The sequence below is a fragment of the Mus caroli genome, chromosome 1, assembly GCF_900094665.2.
Source record: "Mus caroli chromosome 1, CAROLI_EIJ_v1.1, whole genome shotgun sequence".
NCBI classification, from domain to species: Eukaryota; Metazoa; Chordata; class Mammalia; order Rodentia; family Muridae; genus Mus; species Mus caroli.
Window position 1 is genome coordinate 21,963,481 of NC_034570.1, and position 19,608 is coordinate 21,983,088.

The 19,608-nt window shown below is 38.2% G+C and overlaps 1 long non-coding RNA gene across 1 annotated transcript in view; it reads left to right on the forward strand.

The window, feature by feature from the left end:
• The first annotated feature begins 340 nt into the window (after positions 1–340).
• Positions 341–19,608, forward strand: part of LOC110304996 — a 75,683-nt gene continuing 56,415 nt past the window's right edge. Inside the window, exons 1-2 of the long non-coding RNA XR_002379124.1 lie at positions 341–400; positions 1,160–1,214. This is a non-coding gene — a long non-coding RNA (uncharacterized LOC110304996). The remainder of the gene's footprint in view (positions 401–1,159; positions 1,215–19,608) is intronic.

Here is a 19,608-nt window from a genome sequence, read left to right on the forward strand (position 1 = left end):
GTTGTCTCAGCAGTTTGCTCTCTGACATGTTACTCAGACTAAAATTCTGATTATCTGCAGTACTCCCAATCTGGCTCAGGAAACAGTCCTGGCTCCAAGATGAAAGCTCCTCAGGCTACCAGAGAAGAAATCAGAAACAGTAGCAACACTGTTAGTCCTCCCTCTTGCTGGGAGAGGGAGGACCAATGTGAGAAAGCAAACTGATGATTTTCTTTCTGCCAAATCATTTTTCTTTGGGGTGCTAACAGAAGGTGCTGTCTTCAATTGGGTAGGCCTTCTCACATCACAGGTGATTTTACATTATGATAAGTTGACATTAAAACTGTCTTTTATAGAGACTATGTGCCAACTACTGCAGAAAGAAATAGCCTACTGCGGAAAAATACCTCTCTTAACACAGGTGAGAGCATCACTTTTCTATGGACATGAACCTAGACATCTTGATAGGCACAACATTTTCATCTACTGCATCAAGAGTGATAGGGTTACCCACTAAGGGTTACCACTTACATTGCCATGTAGTTTTACTAGGCTTACAGTATCAGAATGAATTCTATCTTGAGAAGGGCACATCAAATTCAAACAGCAAAGTTGTCTCGTATGAGTCATACCAATGTGGCATATGTGAGCATTTATTGCCTAACAGGCCAGGAGTATAGCATGCAAGAGTCCAGAGCTGAGTAAGGTTTTAGATAATTTTTCTATCCCAGCAGCCTGCATAAGACTTTCCAGAACTAAAAGCAAAGCAAAGCAAAGCAAAGCAAAGCAAAGCAAAGCAAAGCAAAGCAAAGCAAAGCAAAGCAAAGCAAAGCAAAGCAAAACAAAGCAAAACAAAGCAAAACAAAGCAAACCAAATCAAACACCTACAGCAGGAGGGAAGCTTCCAGCTTGATTTCACTACATCCTGCAGCTGAAGTATGTGATGTCTTTAGCACTAGAGTTTTCCACCCTCTGGTTCTGGTGGAAAAACGGGACCAGCAGTTATAACTTATAATGTTTTAGGTCCCTATAGGGACCTCTAGGAACAACAATGAAAATACAAAGTGTGAGAGTTTCTCCTTATGAAGCATCATAACACACAAATATGAATTTAGAAGATTTGGCTTTCAGGATTTTATATTAGGGTTGCTGATTTCATTTAATCTTTTTCCATTTTCAGACAAGGAGAGCAAGTCAAAGAAATATTCAGTATTTTCTTGGAGACCAACCATCCAGTAAGTAGAAAGATCAATGGAATCTACCTAATGTACAGTGCTACACCCAAACCTTGTTGAATATAGATTCTAGTTGAATGGGTCTGAGCTCTAGGATGAATTTATGTACAATAAATAGCCTCCTGGATCTTAGGGCTACCGCTGTGGAGGTCAGATATTGAATATCAATGGAATGCATTATGCTGCCTCTCATATAACCAGTAGGTGTTGAACAAGCAGGCAGGAAGCAAAGAATGAATGCTTTCTGCCATGCACATTTTCCATGCCACCAATACTTTTCTGAGTCAGAAGAATCAAGGTAAGTGGCTCCCCACTACAACTTAAATATAGTCTGTTTTCAATGCTCTTGTTGTGCCATTGAGCTGCACTGTGATTGGCCACATTGCTCTTTGTTTTATTTTTTGTTTGTTTATTTGCTTGTTTATTGAGACATATCTTTGAATATACTAGGATGGTTTTAAGGCCACCTTATTGCTTGAGCTGTTTGTCTCAAATTCTCCATTCTCCTGCATTATTCTTTCAAATGCAGCTGCAGGTGCAGAATACCACACTCAATATGTTTTCCACATTTTCTAGGTTGTTGGAATCAAAGTGTTTCCCATGCTAGGCAAGTGTTCCATACTAAAACTATACTTTCAACTCCTATTCATGTTAATTGTTGAATCTCAACTGTCCTCTTGACAAAAACATATGTGTGATCAGTGCTTAGGTGATTTATTTTAAGAAGGAATCCTGAGAAGAATTTCTTACCAAGGTAAACTTCAAATATACTTGTGGGGTTATTAAGCTGTCTTCCATCTTATATCTAATGTTCACTCCTTAAATTATGGTTTTCTCCAAAAGAACCTCTTCATTCTTGCTACAGATAAGAAAATTTGCTGAAACCATTCAGTGTAGCAGAAGCCTAGTGTTCTGGATGATATACATATTTTTCTTTTCAGTAATTTTAAGGTTCCATACAAATGGCAGAAACCCAAGGGTCACTGAACACTTTGTCATCAATACAACCATCTGGAAGATGTCACTACATTTTTGCGTTATTCCTGTCTTCCGTTTTAAGGTGGTGATTTTTAGCCTTTTCTTACTCTTGGCTTTTGCTTTAAGGCAAGATTTGTACTGATTTCCTGAAAGCTTTGAATTTTTTTTTACTATTTCTTGAAAATATTCTCAAAGAAATGGTATGTTGACACACCACAAATGGGTCTTGAATGTGTGCCATGTTGTATGTTTAATGGACATTTTCTGTCAGTGGCTTTTTATTTCCCAATACTTTAACATCTTTATCTCTGCAGTGTCTCTGTGGAATGCATATGCATAATCACAGCATCATTCTATTTAGATATAATACTTATTAATGAAGACCTCTGGGTAAAACAGTGAGTTGTTTGAAGCAATTACAGATAGTTTCATTTTAAAAACCAAAGTAATTGAAAAATTAAATATTTAAGGAGTTGTTTTTGTTGTATTGTGATAAGGCTTAACAACTTCAGATTTATAAAATTCCCCCAATGATGCATGATAAGTGGAAATACCCTTTTCCCATAAGAAGTAAGCTATGTGTCATAGGATTCTATATTTCCTATATTATATGTAACTCTGATGCTGGATTGACCTCCGTTTTGTTTTTTGTCTAACTTACTAAAGCAAACCTTATTTTCACTTACGGTGAAACTGTTAGGACTATGCTAGCTATAGAGATTAATTAATTTTATTTAGTAGTTAATGTCACATATTATTTAAGAAAGATATGTGGGTAATAAGTGATCTATGCAATTAAAAATCATCAACAAGTTTTCTACAAATACTTCCTTGTAAAAAATTAATATTCAGCATAAGTAATTAATACTGGAAAATAATCAGTTATTCATTAAGCAGATAGTTCCCCAAATAACCACACAGAGACCTTTTGATACCTGGGTACACTCTAAAGAGCTCATCTAAGTTAACCTGAAAACCTAGCTGCATCCAGCCAAGTGGCTAGCTATACCTTCAAGGCCTGTAGTCGCATCTGTTTCCCCTCATGTCTTCTGACGAAAGGCCTTCCTTTTTCTTCTTCTCACAGTTCCTTTTGCCTTCCAGAATGTCCACCTATCTAAAAAGCTTTAGCATTTTATTGACCAACTAACTGTGGAGCAAAGTGTGCACAACAAATCCTGGTGTACATGACTACTCACTTTTCTTGGGGAAACAAGATCTAGGGGTACAGAATTTAGCATTTGAATTCAGAGCAGCACCAGACTAAACCCAACTCTTCCTAAGCAGCAGATCTATGGAGTAAGCGGCATAGAAATGAACTCGACAGCTTCATAGGACTTGCACAGGTCCAGGTCACATGAGGTTCCAGACCTGTCAGGAGAAGCAGACACAAAGCCCAATCCATAAGCAGAAGATATCTCCAAGTTGACACCTACTTGTCAAAGATAAATTAGTTTTCTCCAATAAAGTCTTACCCAATATCCAAACCATACTTAGTGGAAGATACTACACCAAACAGTATAAATAGAAAACAGAAAACAAACTCAATAGTAGTTTTGGACAATTGGTTTTATTTTTTTAACCTCATGTTTTTTTCTTTTCTTTCTTTTTTTTTTTTTGTTTTGTTATTTTCTCTATTTACATTTCAAATGTTATCCCTTTTCCTAGTCCCCTCTCCCTCAAAAAGACCCTATCATCTTCCCTGTCCCCCTGCTCACCAACCCACTCACTCCTGCTTCCTGGCCCTGGCATTCCCCTAAAATGGGGCATAGAACCTTCACAGGATCAAGGGCCTCTCCTCCCATTGATGACTGTCTAGGCCATCCTCTGCTACATATGCAGCTAGAGCCATGAGTCCCACCATGTGTTCTCTTTGACTGGTGGGTTAGTCTCAGGGAGCTCTGGAGATACCTGTTAGTTCATATTGTTGTTCTTCCTATGGGGCTGCCAACCCCTTTAGCTCCTTGGGTACTTTCTCTAGCTCCTTCATTGCGGAACCTGTGCTCTGTCCAATGGATGGTTGTGAGCATCCACTGCTGTATTTGCCAGGAACTGGCAGAGGCTCTCAGGAGACAGGTATATCAGGCTCCTGTCAGCTAGCTCTTGTTGGCATCCACAATAGTGTCTGGTTTTGGTGGTTGTTTATGGGATGGATCACCAGGTGGGGCAGTCTCTGGATGGGATGTGAGAGTTGTGGTTAAATGTAGGAGAGACCTAAAGATAAGGGACTTAGCAATGCACCCACTGTCAGTGTTTAAGACCAACAACAAACCAATAGCATAACAAGGGGCCACAAATCCATGAAGAAAAGAGCAAGACACAACAGTGTACTCAGTACTGGACACGGGAGCACTCAGACATGGGAGGCTCACAGGAATATCTCAGCATTGGAAATGGAATTAATTTGACAGGATAGAAATTATAAAGGATGTTTACAGGATAAATAGTTTTAACATGCATAAACATGCCTATGCCACAAGCATATGTAAATTCAGAATGTAAACAGCAAAGTATGTGCATCTAAATCACACTCAGAAGAATCATATGACATGTCTACTTTCTCAAATAAATTATTCTCATCATTTTCATGAGTGATTTGTGTAATCTCCAATAACACATTAATTGCATTAATATTTCTATCATTATTATTATTATTATTATTATTATTATTATTATTATTGTTACTTTTTAATACAGGGTTTTAGTACTGTAGCCCAGGCTGGCCTGAAATTCACTGAGTAACAATCTCCCTAAGCTTTGGCCATAAATTTGATTGAATAACCTAGAAACAAATGAAAAGGAAGACTGAATTGAGGGATTACTTCATTAGGGTTTGAGAGGGTTTTATCAAAGCAACTAAAATAAAACTAGCTAGCACCCAACCATTGGACTGCGTACAGGGTCCCTAATAGAGGATTTAGAGAAGGGAATGAAGGAGTTAAAGGGGTTTGCAACCCCATAGGAAGAAAAACGATATCAACCAACGAGACCCTCCAAAACTCCCAGGGACTAAGCCATCAACATAGGAGTACACATGGCTCCAGCTGAGTACACATTCATCCAGAGGATGGTCTTGCCATGCATCAATGGAAGGAGAGGTCCTTGGTCCTTTGAAGGCTTGATCAAGGAAGGGTGGGGAGGTGGGAGTGGGTGAGTGAGTGGAGGAACACCCTCATAGAAGAAGGGAGAGCAAGGATATGATAGGTTGTTTCCAGAAGAGAAGGAAACCAGGAAAGGGAATACCATTTGAAACATAAATAAAGAAAATATCCAATAAAAAATGTAAAAAAACCAAAACTAAAACAAAACAAAACAAAACAAAAAACCCAAAACCTAATTCAATAGCATCCCAGGCTGGCCTCAAACTCATAGCCATCTCCTATCTCAGCATGTCAGATGCTGGAGTAACAAGCATAAGGCACCATACTATGTGTCTAAAACTTAAAAACATAAAAAAAATATTGCTGGAAAAGCTTTGCGTGACTCTGACTTATAAAAGCAAAAGTTCAAGCTCTCCAACTTTTGGAATGTGTTTTCTGCATAAGAAAAATGCCCAAATTAGAAGAAATAAATGCATGTGCTAATATGATAGGAAAATCATAATTTTAAATGTATATCATTGGAATAAAAGTATCTCATTTTCTTAATTCGGTAATAAGTAACATGGAGTGATTGCACAATTTTGCTGCAATTTTGGAATATGTGCCCCCCACACATACATACACAAGCAGATTTAGGGAAACTAGTATCTCTCCTAGCTCCCAGCCAATATCATAGCTCTCTTATGGGAATATGCTAATGTAAAATTTTTGAGCGATTCAGGCCTTGCTAATGACCTTAAAGTCACACTGATACTAAGGGACATCCATGTTGCAAGTTTTTTTTTTTTTTCTGGTGTATTACCACAGCAACCTTTTGAGTCAGAAGATAATACAACGCAATGCCTTCATATGGTTTTGCATATTTGGATACTCATAAGTGAAGTCAGTATTTCTGGGGCAGGAAGGCATCTGGTAGGACTGTATTTCTGATTTCTTCCTGTTTGTCCTTCTGATACTGCTCCACTCTCTGTACACAAATAGGGCATGTTTCAGCTCCATTTAGTACTCTTCCAGGGTCAAAATGTGGCTGTATCAGAAATATGTGAAAATATAGAGGAGCATATGACTTATTACTGTGAAATTATTACAGCTGAGATTGATTTTACAAGGAGAAAGGCTTCCCCATGTTTTTACATAGCTGAGTTAAAAGTTTCATCATACCTCAATGTAATAACTATGCTGTATGTAAGCCTCCTTCTATGCCAGCAAATGAGGTGGTATTTTGCACAGTTGAAGTTACATAATGCTTGTAGCAACCTTATGTGCTAGCCAAGTAATTACCATACACCACAGAACAAGGAACTGAGAGCACATGTTAAATATCTTTTCAAAGCCACAAGATTTAAAATCCAGGCCTGTTTCACCCCACATAAAGCTTTAACTATTTTATTACTATCCTACAGCTCATAAGATATAAGTGCCCGATGTTATTCCCATTGCAAGTTTTTATTTTGGCCTATTTTTTAATTTCTTTTTATTTTAATTTAACTCATTCATAAAAAAATAAAGATTTTTATGTTAATTAGGTTTTGGTTATTACTCAATAAATGTATGTATTAGGCAATTTCATGTCAGGTTAAACATATGTATGTCATCAAGCATTTTTCATTAATTTTTGCTGAAAGTTCTCATAATTTTTTGAACGAAAATTCAAGCCAAATTTCTAATCATACTAAACATTATTTAGTCATTTGCAATGCAAACTTATAATGGGGACATTGATGTATTTGCATGATAGGACTCTGAAAGCTGTGTTAGGGATCATATGTAGAAGTCACCTCCAATTGTCAGGGGCTAGTTCTCTTCTCCCTCTATGTGGATCCCAGTATCCAACTCATGTCAGGTTTTGTGGCAAGTCACTTGACCTATTGAGCCATCTTTCTTTTCTTTCTTCCATTTTTGGGGGAGGGGGGGATGAGGGGGTTGAGACAGGGTTTCTCTGTGTAGCCCTGGCTGTCCTGGAACTCACTCTTTAGACCAGGCTGGCCTCAAACTCCGAAATCTGCTTGCTTGCCTCTGCCTCCCAAGTGCTGGGATTAAAGGCGTGCACCACCACTGCCTGGCATGAGCCATTTTTCTTGTTCTCTTCACTTACAAATGAGTCATGAGTTATCAGTTATGACACACATGGAATATGTGGAACAAACTGCTGGTTCTTTAGTCACCTATACATCTTTGTCTTTGGATGGGGTTACTTAAACTATCAACTTCTTTTAGCATGACAATATGAACATATTAAAATAATGTATTCCAGTGTCATTCTTCTGCCTAGTGATAGCTATGTGAGCCTATTTGAAACCATAAGATATAAACTATATAGTTGGGTAGGATTTTGTAATGGTTCTTTAGAAGGGGCCACTTGGGCCTGAATGCATCTTTTGTGAAGTTTGTGCACCACCTTCACCTATCATAAGAAAGAGTTAGAAGATTCACCTGTGTTTGGGAACCTTTGTGACAGGAGGGGTTGTAGGTAACTCCACCAAGTCCCAGCATTTAAGAGCCTGAGTGCTGAATCATGGTTTGTTTATAAGATTAAAACATTTTATCTCATTTGAGATATCTAAGGGTAATCTTATCAGAAACTGGATGCAGCTTCCACTTGACTTAATATAACTTATAAATTTAAACCCCTAGAAAAACAATTTGACCTTAAATAATTTTGATTAAATTGACTTGATTTCATATCCTCTTACAAGGAAATTGAAGTATATGGTAAAATATGTCCTTTCATTGTTGAAGGAAAACATTTTCTCCACAGAATAAAGGTATGTTTTATTTCGCAATTAAAACAGTTAATATGGCTTTAGGAGGAAAATATGCATCGTGAGAGTAAACTGGTTCAAGTACATCACTATTACCACTGTATACTCAATGCATGTAATTCCAAAATTAATTTTTAAAATGGATTAGTTTTGTGTGTGATGGTAGGAATTGAATATAAGTCATAGTTTGAATATAGTTTCAGATTATAGATTGGATATATGTTTAGAGAAGTATTCTTAAGTAACTCTGTATCACTAAAAAGCAAACAAACAAAGCAATACTAAAAGTTGACCTTATTCAGAATATTTTAAGATGAAGTATGGTAGGCAGGCGTGATTGTTCAGTGGAGAAAGGGCTTGCCACTCAAGCCTCAGCATGTTCGGTTTATCATTGGAACCCAGATATAAAATAAATGGATGGAAGCAATATGTTTTAGTAATCCTACCAGGAAATGGGAGTTATAGGCAGGGGAATAGCCATTAAACTCATGGGTTGACTATGCTTGGTAAAAACAGAAGTGAGTGACCTGTCAACAAGGTGTAAGGTTAGAACAAACATTTTAGAGCTGTTCTCTCACTTTCATAGACACACTGTGGCAAGTGTAGGCAGACCTGCCCCACATGCACACGTGCGCGCGCACAAACACACACACACACACCATACATAAACACATACACACACCATACATAAACACATACACACACATGTTCACACACAGTACAGTACACACACACACACTGTATCTCCCTCCAACAAATCACCATCTTCTTCTTTATTTTTTTTAAGGATTTTCCAGTTTACTGACCAAAACTAAAATTTCAATGGCAAAAACTGAGCCTGCTCCATAAATTAGCCATATTTTCCTTCCATTACTGTATTTTATATTACCTATAAACTTAAAATGTAACTCACCTTTGTCAACCTTCACCATCTCACTGAAAACTATTCTTCATCTTGTGCAAAAAGAGTTAAGAAGTGATTTTATTTCATTGAGATGAATTCCGCAAAGGGATACATGGGTTTCTGGGCCTGGGTGAGGCTTCTGCTTTTCCTTTATTTGTAAAGACAGCTGACTGAAGTGTTGATTTTGGAGAATGAACTTTGTAAATCTAATTCTTATAAAGGAGAATCAAACAAATGCAATGATTGTGGGAGATATATCTGTATTGTGGCTAAGCAGGTTTGGGGGAATTAGAAATAATCACATAAGACAGGAACTGCATTAGAAAAAGTGAGTGCAGCCTATTCTCATGTGGTACACACTTGCAAGTGCAATGCTGTGAACTCCTCAAGGACTTCCTCCCATCTGGTTTGCTTGTAGTCTGATTATTTTTGATCCTTATTACTATCAAAGAAATTGATGTTTATCAACCCTGATGTTTCAGAAGGTAACCCCCTATGGACATCCAATTACTTTCTTCTGCATCCAGCTACTGGGGAAAGAAAATTGATTGACAGATGGCATTGGAGTGCAATCCTTTGGGCCCAGCGGGGTGCATCCAGATTGATTCAATGTTGAGACTTCCAAGAATCTTCCAAATACACCCCAGGGAGCCCTAATTGAACTCTAGGGGTCTGTGCTTAATCCACTTTCAACTCACCATGACTCCAGTCCTGAAGAAACCTCCATAGGCCCAGACAGAGCTTCTAACAACAAAAAAGAAGTTCCAGTGGCTAAAGCTGATCTTCCCATGCCATCAATATATCCATCCTAGGTAGGCTAAGACTTTTAGGTAATAAGGACTGCTTCTGCTTCTCCCCTGCCTATAGTGCCTCTCATTCTGAATCTATTTGCATTGCTGTAACAGTGTCCCAAACTGGATCCTTTATAAGCAAAGTAAACTTATTTTCTACAGTACAGAAGGCTGCAAAGGTCAAAATCAAAGCACCTATAGACTTCAAATCAGCCACAGGGTAAAATTTATGAAGAAAATGCCACTCTGCAACTCTGCCCTTGTTTTCAGTTTCTTCTTAAGCTTTTGCTCATCCCCTAGGTCTACGGCTAAACTCATTTGCAGAAAGCCCTTTCATAGGCTCCTGCAGCTCTCTAGTTCTGTGAGTGTTTTGAGAAATTATTCTTTTAGGACGTTCTCTCAGTGTTTTATATTAAGGATTTGCTTATTTAGGCAGGGCAGCATGCTTAATGACAATGAAAGACTATTTTTACCTTGAATCTCTCTTTTCATACCTATCAGGATGTATAATTTGAATGAAAGCAGCCTAGCTTCAATCCTTTACCTCACTCTGTCTGCTGCCTTCTGAATAGAGAGTTAATGAGAAATGATGCCCTAGAGAAAATTATCTTGGGGAAGTTGAGAGGAACTACGTTTTGAAATTCAAACATTGAAGGCTCTGTATTAGAAATAATTATTGTTGACATCTAATGCCATGAATTGCTTTATTGAAATTCTGTACAATGAATAAGATGATATTAGAAAAGGGGTATCAATTGTCAGCTACCTGTCTTGATAGTCTTTATAGAATACAATTAGACTTAAAGTTACTGGAAGTTTAGAAAATTTTTACTCTGTCCCATGTCTAGAAAGCACAGACATACCAGTCTTGCCATAGCATGACATAAGAATTTCTCAATCCAGCTACATTTTAGTTTTTGAAAGAGTCCTCAGAGGGAAATTAGCATATGGCCAATTTGCAGGATGCCCAGAGGTTCATGGATCATGCTGAGACATCTTTATCTGTTCATTAGGATTATGGCTTGAAATTTGGTTTACTCGGGTTTATGCTTATTACTCTGGAAGTCACTACACATCACTAGGGCAGCCTTTGAAGCATATACAGATGAATGGTAGCCGTTCACATGCATACATGCCTGTGCGGCTGTATATTTGATTAGCTTTATGTTTTTTATATGCTGATAAGGTTTCTTTTAGAAAAATTCAAAAACTATATGTGTCATTTAGTACTGAAATCAGCCTGTTGAAAAAAAAAAAACTCTTGCTGAGATATGAATAACACTAAATTTTGTCTTTTTTTGTAAAAGTTCATTTAATGGCTAGAACAAGACTTAATCCCAGATGAGACTGGAGAGGAACCAAAAATTCTTTACTCATATTCTCACTCTAATTCTGATTCTTATGGGTGACAGATTAGAATATGATAATTCAGGTTTCTTAGCACAGTAAGGTATTATTTGTCTATATCATACATATACTGCTAAAATGTAGAAAGAGAAAAAGGTGAATTAAAAGCAAAAGGAAGCAGAACTTTGATAAGGGCAGGGAAAAAGGAGAGGGATGAGAGGTATTTTTCCACCATTTTAAATGAAAAAGAGACTTTTCTTTTTAAAATTAAATTATTTTATTTATATTCCAAATGTTGCTTTGATTCCAGGTCCCCATCCTAAAGTTTTTCACCTCATTCTCCATCCCTTTTGCCTCTGAGAGGATGCTCCCTCACCTACCAACCCTTCATCTCTCAATCTACTCACCCCCTACAATATCCCCCTTCCATGGGACATCAAATCTACAGGATTAGGCACATCCTTTCCCACTGAAGCCAGGCAAGGCAGTCCTCTGCTACATATGTATCTGGGGCAGTGGTCTAGCCCATGGATGTTCTTTGGTTGGTGGCTTAGTCTCTGGGAGCTCTGAGGGGTCAGGTTTAGTTTATACTGTTGCTGTTCTTATGGGGTTGCAATCCCCTTCAGCTCTTCTTCACTCCTTCCCTTAATTCTTTCATAGGGGTCCCTGACCTCAGTCTAGTGATTATCTGTAAGTACCTGCATCTGTCTCAGTCAGCTGCTGGTAGAGCTCCTCAGAGGACAACCTTGCTAGGTTCCTGTCTGGAAGTACAACATGGCACAGGTTTTGGTGACTGACCATGGCATGGATCCCAGGTTGAGCCGGTCACTAGATGGCCTTTTCTCAAATCTCTGCTCCATTTTTGTCCCTGGATGTCTTTTTTNTTACATTTCCAATGCTATCCCAAAAGTCCCCCATAGCGCCCCCCACTTCCCTACCCACCCATTCCCATTCTTTTGGCCCTGGCATTCCCCTGGATGTCCTTTAGACAGGAACAATTCTGGGTCAAAATTTTGAAGATAGGTGGGTGACCCCATCCTTCCACGGGAACTTTATTTCTACCTCCTGGGGGTAATTTCTTCAAATTTCCACCTCCCCACTGTTGGGAATTTCAGCTAAGGTCATCTCCATTGTGTCCTGGAAGTCTCTCACATTCCTGGTCTCTGGAATTTTCTAGAATTTGCCCCAGCACACACAGCTGTATATTTCTATCCAGTCACCTAGCACTCTGGACTTCTGTCTGTCCCTCAAGGCTTAATCCTGCCCCCTTTTGCCCCCCCCCTTGATCTCCCACCCAGATACCTCCATTCCTCTGCCTACATTGATTAGTTGTTTAGTTTGCTCTCCATTTGTTAAAAATTAGATGTTTTCTTTATTTACATTTCAAATGCTATCCACAAAGCCCCCATAACCTCCCCCTCCCCTGCTCCCCAACCCACCCACACAGGCTTCCTGGCCCTGGCATTACTCTTTACTGAGACATATGATCTTCTCAAGACCAAGGGACTCTCTTCCCATTGATGGCCTACTATGCCATCCTCTGCTACATATGGAACTAGAGACACAGCTCTGGGGGGTACTGGTTAGTTCATATCGTTGTTGCTCCTACAGGGATGCAGACCCCTTTAGATCCTTGGGTACTTTCTCTAGCTCCTTCATTGGGGGCCCTGTGTTCCATCCAATAGATGACTGTGAGCATCCACTTCTATATTTACCAGGCACTGGCATAGCTTACAAGAGAGAGCTATATCTGAGTCCTGTCAGCAAACTTTTTCTGGCATATGCGATAGTGTCTGGGGTTGTTGGTTGTATATGGGATGGATCCCTGGGTAGGCAGTCTCTGGATGGTCCTTCCTTCAGTCCCAGCTCCAAACTTTGTCTATGTAACTCCTTCTGTGGGTATTTTGTTCCTCATTCTAAGAAGGACCAAAGTATCCACACTTTGGTTGTACTCTTTCTTGAGTTCCTTGAGTTTTGCAAATTGTATCTTGGATATTCTAAATTTCTGGGCTAATATCTGCTTATCAGTGAGTGCATATTGTGTGTGTTCTTTTGTGATTGGGTTACCTCACTCAGGATGATATCCTCCAGATCCATCCATTTACCTAAGAATTTCATGAATTCATTGTTTTTAATTGCTAAGTAGTATTCCATTGTGCAAACATACCACATTTTCTGTATTCATTTCTCGGTTGAGGGACATCTGGGTTCGTTCCAAACTTCTGGCTATTATAAATAAGGCTGCTATGAACATAGTGGAGCATGTGTCCTCATTACAAGTTGAAACATCTTCTGGGTAAATGGCCAGGAGAGGAATTGCTGGATCTTACGGTAGTACTATGTCCAATTTTCTGAGGAACCCCCAGAATGATTTCCAGAGTAGTTGTAAAAGCTTGCAATCCCACCAACAATGGAGGAGTGTTCTTCTCTCTCCACATCCTCCCCAGCATCTGCTGTCACCTGAATTTCTGATTTTAGCCATTCTGACTTTTGTGAGGTAGAATCTCAGGGTTGTTTTTATTTGCATTTCCCTGATGATTAAAGATGATGAACATTTTTTTTTCAGGTGCTTCTCAGCTATTTGGTATTCCTCTGTTGACATTTTTTGTTTAGCTTTGTACCCCATTTTTAATAGGGTTATTTGATTTTCTAGAGTCCATCTTCTTGAGTTATTTATATATATTGGATATTAGTCCCCTATCTAATTCAGGATTGATAAAGATCCTTTCCAAATCTGTTGGTGGCCTTTTTGTCTTATTGACAGTGTCTTTTGCCAAACAGAAGCTTTCAATTTTATGATGTCCAATTTGTTGATTCTTGATCTTACAGCACAAGCCATTGCTGTTCTGTTCAGGAATTTTCCCTCTGTGCCCCAGAAATGAACCCCCACATGTATGGTCACTTGATCTTTGACAAGGGAGCTAAAACCATCCAGTGGAAAAAAGATAGCATTTTCAACAAATTGTGCTGGCAAAACTGGTGGTTATTATGTAGAAGAATGTGAATTGATCCATTCTTATCTTCTTGTAAAAAATTCAAGTCTAAGTATATCAAGGAACTCTACATAAAAGCAGAGACACTGAAACTTATAGAGAAGAAAGTAGGAAAAGACTCGAAAATATGGGTACAGGGGAAAAGTGTTCTCCCTTCTAACCAGGATTTAAGCATCCTCACTTGGCCCTTCTAAGTGTAGTGTAAGATTCATAGTTGGTAAAAATCTTTTCCAATTCTGTAGGCTTTCATTTTTTTCTCATATGATGGAATTTTTTTGTCAACAAATTAAACTATCTTCACTGTGTGTAGTAAATAACCTGTGTGCTAATAAATGGAAAGTTATTTTGTTTTATTTTGAGACACACATCAAGACCGATATGGGTACAATGGCCCAGTGAGTGACTCTGGGTGTGTCATACTTCTCCTTGCACTCTTGCTTTCTCATTGTTTAATGTTGAAAAATTAATACAGCATGATAAGCATTATTACATATAGGGTCCATAGGTTAGGCCTTAAATTTTCTTTGTGAGACTCTATAAATATTGATTTGTTGAAAAACTCTTTTCAGAATTAAATTGGTATTTGTATTACATGCTATTATTCCTGCACTAGAAATTTAAAAAAAAAACACATTTTTTGTCTATTTATAATAGAGGCATATTGTTACTACATCTGAATGTCTTTTCTTTATAGGAAAAAATGCTTAAAATGAATAAATTAGGTGAGAGCAAGCCAATGATGGGAGCAGTGTAAAGGAACAAACTCTAGATCTGAATAGATAATTAAGCATCTGACAGAAGCATATTCAAAATATGCACCATGTTGGCCACCATCAAGAAAAACCTTTGGGGACACTCTTACATATATGACAGTGTAGAAGAGATTGTATGATATTAATCTTACTGAAGAATCAGTAGGTTAACTAAAAGGTGTGAGATATTTTCATGGTCTTGCCAGCTGACTTGTTCTCTGTGTGACCTACTATGTAACTTTCACACAGTGAGCTTGAATACACAAAGGCCTCTGCATAAATCAGGATGATGAGTAGAGATAATAATTTATTCTATAACTTTGTTTTCTTAATAAAACATATGGTCCTCTGAGTTTCAGTTTCAGAGAACTCTATGATTAAAATATTTTCAGTGGTAGCTCCAAACTTTGTCTCTGTAACTCCTTTTATGAGTATTTTGTTCCCTATTCTAAGGAGGAATGAAGTATCCACCGTTGGTGTTTCCTCTTCTTGATTTTCTTGTGTTTTGCAAATTGTATCTTGGGTGTTCTATGTTTCTAGGCTAATATCCACTTATCAGTGAGTGCATATCTAATAACTTGTTTTGTGATTGGGTTACCTCACTAAGGATGATATCCTCCAAATTCATCTATTTGTCCAGGAATTTCATAAATCCATTGTTTTTAATAGCTGATTAGTACTCCATTGTGTAAATGTACCACATTTTCTGTATACATTCCTCTGTTGAGGGACATCTGGGTTCTTTCCAGCATTTGCATATTATAAATAAGGCTGCTATGAACACAGTGGAGCATGTGTCCCATAATCAGCTACCAAACCCAGACACTATTGCACAATGCCAGAAAGATTTTGCTGAAAGGACCCTGTTATAGCTGTCTCATATGAGGCTATGCCAGTGTCTGGCAAATACAGAAGTGGATGCTCATAGTCATCTATAAGATAGAACGCAGGGCCCCCCACTGGAGAAGCTAGAGAAAGTACCCAAGGAGCTGAAGGGGTCTGCAATCCTATAAGTGGAACAGATATTGTAAGACCCCCAAAGCTAGGCCTCAGCTCAAGTCCCGGGATGAGCTGGCCAGCACCCCAGTGTCCTGAGAGAAAACCACACCTGTTGCAAACTGCAAGAGGTTTTATTATCAGCTAGCTGAGGACAAGTACCTCTGCCTGCAGGGCAGGGGAGTTCGACCCAAGAGGTGACAGTAGGGGGCTTTTTTTTTTTTATACTAATTATTTTTTTTAATTAGGTAATTTCCTCAATTACATTTCCAATGCTATCCAAAAAGTCCCCAATACACTCCCCCCCCCAGTCCCCCACCCACCCACCCCCACCCCTTGGCCCTGGTAGCTTTTAACAGCTAGCTGAGGAATTGGGAGGGGTTGGGAGGAGTTCAGAAGAGTTCTTCTCTTCTGGGTGTCCTTGGTGAAATTTACAAGGCAGGAGTGGCGAGTGAGTTCTTTCTGAATTTTTATCTCCATGTCCTCGACACAGGAAGGCAGGCATCTCCAGTTGTACAGTATAGAAACAAAAAGGTCTTTTGCTGGCTATAGAGATCAAAGAGCTTCTTTCTGGCTGTATTTTTAGAGATCAGGGAAAAAAAGCTTGGGGAACGTCCAGGGGCTTTACCTTCCTGGGAGAAACACTTTAAGTTGGGGTCTCATACAATATGAACTAACCAATACCCCCAGAGCTCGTGTCTCTAGCTGCATATGTAGCAGAAGATGACCTCAGCCATCTTCTGATGGCAGGGCAAAATGTCAGTCATCACTGAGAAAAGAGGCCCCTTGGTATTGCAAACTCTATATGTCCCAGTACAGGAGAAGGCCAGGGCCAAGAAGCAGGAGTGGGTGGGTAGGGGAGCAGGGAGGAGGGAGGGTATAGGGAACTTTCGGGATAGCATTTGAAATGTATATAAAGAAAATATCTAATAAAAAAACCTAAAAGTACATGACAAAGGTCACTGGCAAATGGGAGGAAAAAAATTAACCTTCAGGTTAAGGGGCATACTTCTGGAAAATTAACACTTTTTCTTCTTCCTAGGTCACCACAGCTACACTTTTGGTTTGAAAATAGTCTTAACATTAAATAAACAGATATCAGGTGAAATTTGCCATCAGGAAAAAGGCAGGTTTTATTTTAACATCTATTTGAAAATATTGAGAACCCTTTCTCTGCAAATGTGTTTTGGTTTTCTTTTAAGTACCTCTTGTGATAATCACATGGGCAGTATGAAAGGGGATTCTTAGCTTCCCTTTTTCTGTGTGGTAAGATCATTCCGACTGGGGAAAGATATTGATATGGATTTATTGGTATTTCCATCCATTTCATTGCTTTCCTTTTGTATGCATTTCATTCTGAGATTTCTTTTCTTACCTTTGATGTATCACACAACAGGGTTCTTGTTTAATATAATACAAGCTCAGTCAACATATTTCTGTGAAAAAATTTAATAGCTCTGTGACTACTTGATGCTTGCTAATGATTCCATGCTTTACTATAAAGAAAAACATAGAATTTTTGTCTTGTACATCTTTTCTGTATATCCCTTTTCAGATGCAAAACTGGAATAAGAAAATGATCAGAATTTTTGGATTTTAGAATTCCAGTTCCAAACCATGTAGTAATTTATACTTGAAGACATCTTCATTGTATGTATGGATCCAAAGTATCTACGAACTGTGTGTGACACTGGGGAAACAAGAGTAGCAACACTATCAATTTTTTTCAACATTATTACACACTGTTTCAGTACTTGAAGAATTCAGAATGAGTTTGTACTTGTTTAGTAGCAAAAAAATAATAATAATAAATCAGACACTGACAACAATCCCATGGACAGTAACACTGATATAAAAATTTAGCATGTATACATGTTATTAGGTGTTTCTCATTACTATGAAATTTATATCTTTAAAAATAGAAAAAAATATACTATGTTTTTAAAATCAATTTCAATTGCAAGTGATAATATAGTTTTGAAATTTATCCTTTGAATAAACCAAGAGGAATGAATGCTGCATTTTGTTGTCTATACTATTTTATATCTCTAGACTCATAAAAGGTATACAGTTAAAGCATGAAATCTACAATCAGAAGAATTCACTCAGCTCTAGTACAGTGTGGGAGAACAACAACAACAAAAAAAAAAAACACAATGTTTCACTGCTCTGAATTATCTGAACTGGAACTAAGAGTAATTTAAATGTGTTTAATTATAGTGATAACCAAATCTTTTTGGACACTGAGACAAAAACCACATGATCATCTCAGAGGAGATGGGGAGAAAGCATTTGATAATATCCAACACCCATTCATGATAAAAGTCTTGGAAANATCAGGAATTCAAGGCCCATACAAAAACATGATAAAAGCAATCTACAGCAAACCAGTAGCCAACATCAAAGTAAATGGTGAGAAGTTGGAAGCATTCCCACTAAAATCAGGAACTAGACAAGGCTGACGACTTTCTCTCTACCTATTCAACTTTGTACTTGAAGTCCTATCCAGAGCAATTAGACAACAAAAGGAGATCGAGGGGATACAAATTGGAAAGGAAGAAGTCAAAATATCACTTTTTGCTGATGATATGATAGTATATATAAGTGACCCTAAAAATTCCACCAGAGAACTCCTAAGCCTGATAAACAGCTTCAATGAAGTAGCTGGATATAAAATTAACTCAAACAAGTCAATGGCNTTTCTGTACACAAAGGATAAACAGGCTGTGAAAGAAATTAGGGAAACAACACCCTTCTCAATAGTCACAAACAATATAAAATACCTTGGCGTGACTCTAACTAAGGAAGTGAAAGATCTGAATGATAAGAACTTCAAGTCTCTGAAGAAAGAAATTAAAGAAAATCTCAGAGGATGGAAAGATCTCCCATGCTCATGGATTGGCAGGATCAATATAGTAAAAATGGCTATCTTGCCAAAAGCAATCTACAGATTCAATGCAATCCCCATCAAAATTCCAACTCAATTCTTCAACAAATTAGAAAGGGCAATCAGCAGATTCATCTGGAATAACAAAAAACCTAGGATAGCAAAAACTCTTCTCAAGGATAAAAGAACCTCTGGTGGAATCACCATGCCTGGCCTAAAGCTTTACTACAGAGCAATTGTGATAAAAACTGCATGGTACTGGTATAGCAAAAGACCAATGGAACAGAATTGAAGACCCAGAGATGAACCCACACACCTATGGTCACTTGATCTTTGTCAAGGGAGCTAAAACCATTCAGTAGAAAAAAGACAGCATTTTCAACAAATGGTGCTGGCACAAATGGTGGTTATCATGTAGAAGAATGCGAATTGATCCATTCCTATCTCCTTGTACTAAGGTCAAATCTAAGTGGATTAAGGATCTCCACATAAAACCAGAGACACTGAAACTTATAGAGGAGAAAGTAGGGAAAAGATTCGAAGATATGGATACAGGGGAAAAAATCCTGAATAGAACAGCAATGGCTTGTGCTGTAAGATCGAGAATCGATAAATGGGACCTCATAAAGTTGCAAAGTTTCTGCAAGGCAAAAGCTACCATCAATAAGACAACAAGACCACCAACAGATTGGGAAAGGATCTTTACCTATGCTAAATCAGATAGGGGACTAATATCCAATATATATAAAGAACTCAAGAAGGTGGACTCCAGAAAATCAAATAACCCCATTAAAAAATGGGGCTCAGAGCTGAACAAAGAATTCTCACCTGAGGAATACCTAATGGCAGAGAAGCTGCTTGTGGACGTTGTACATCGTGGTGCGNA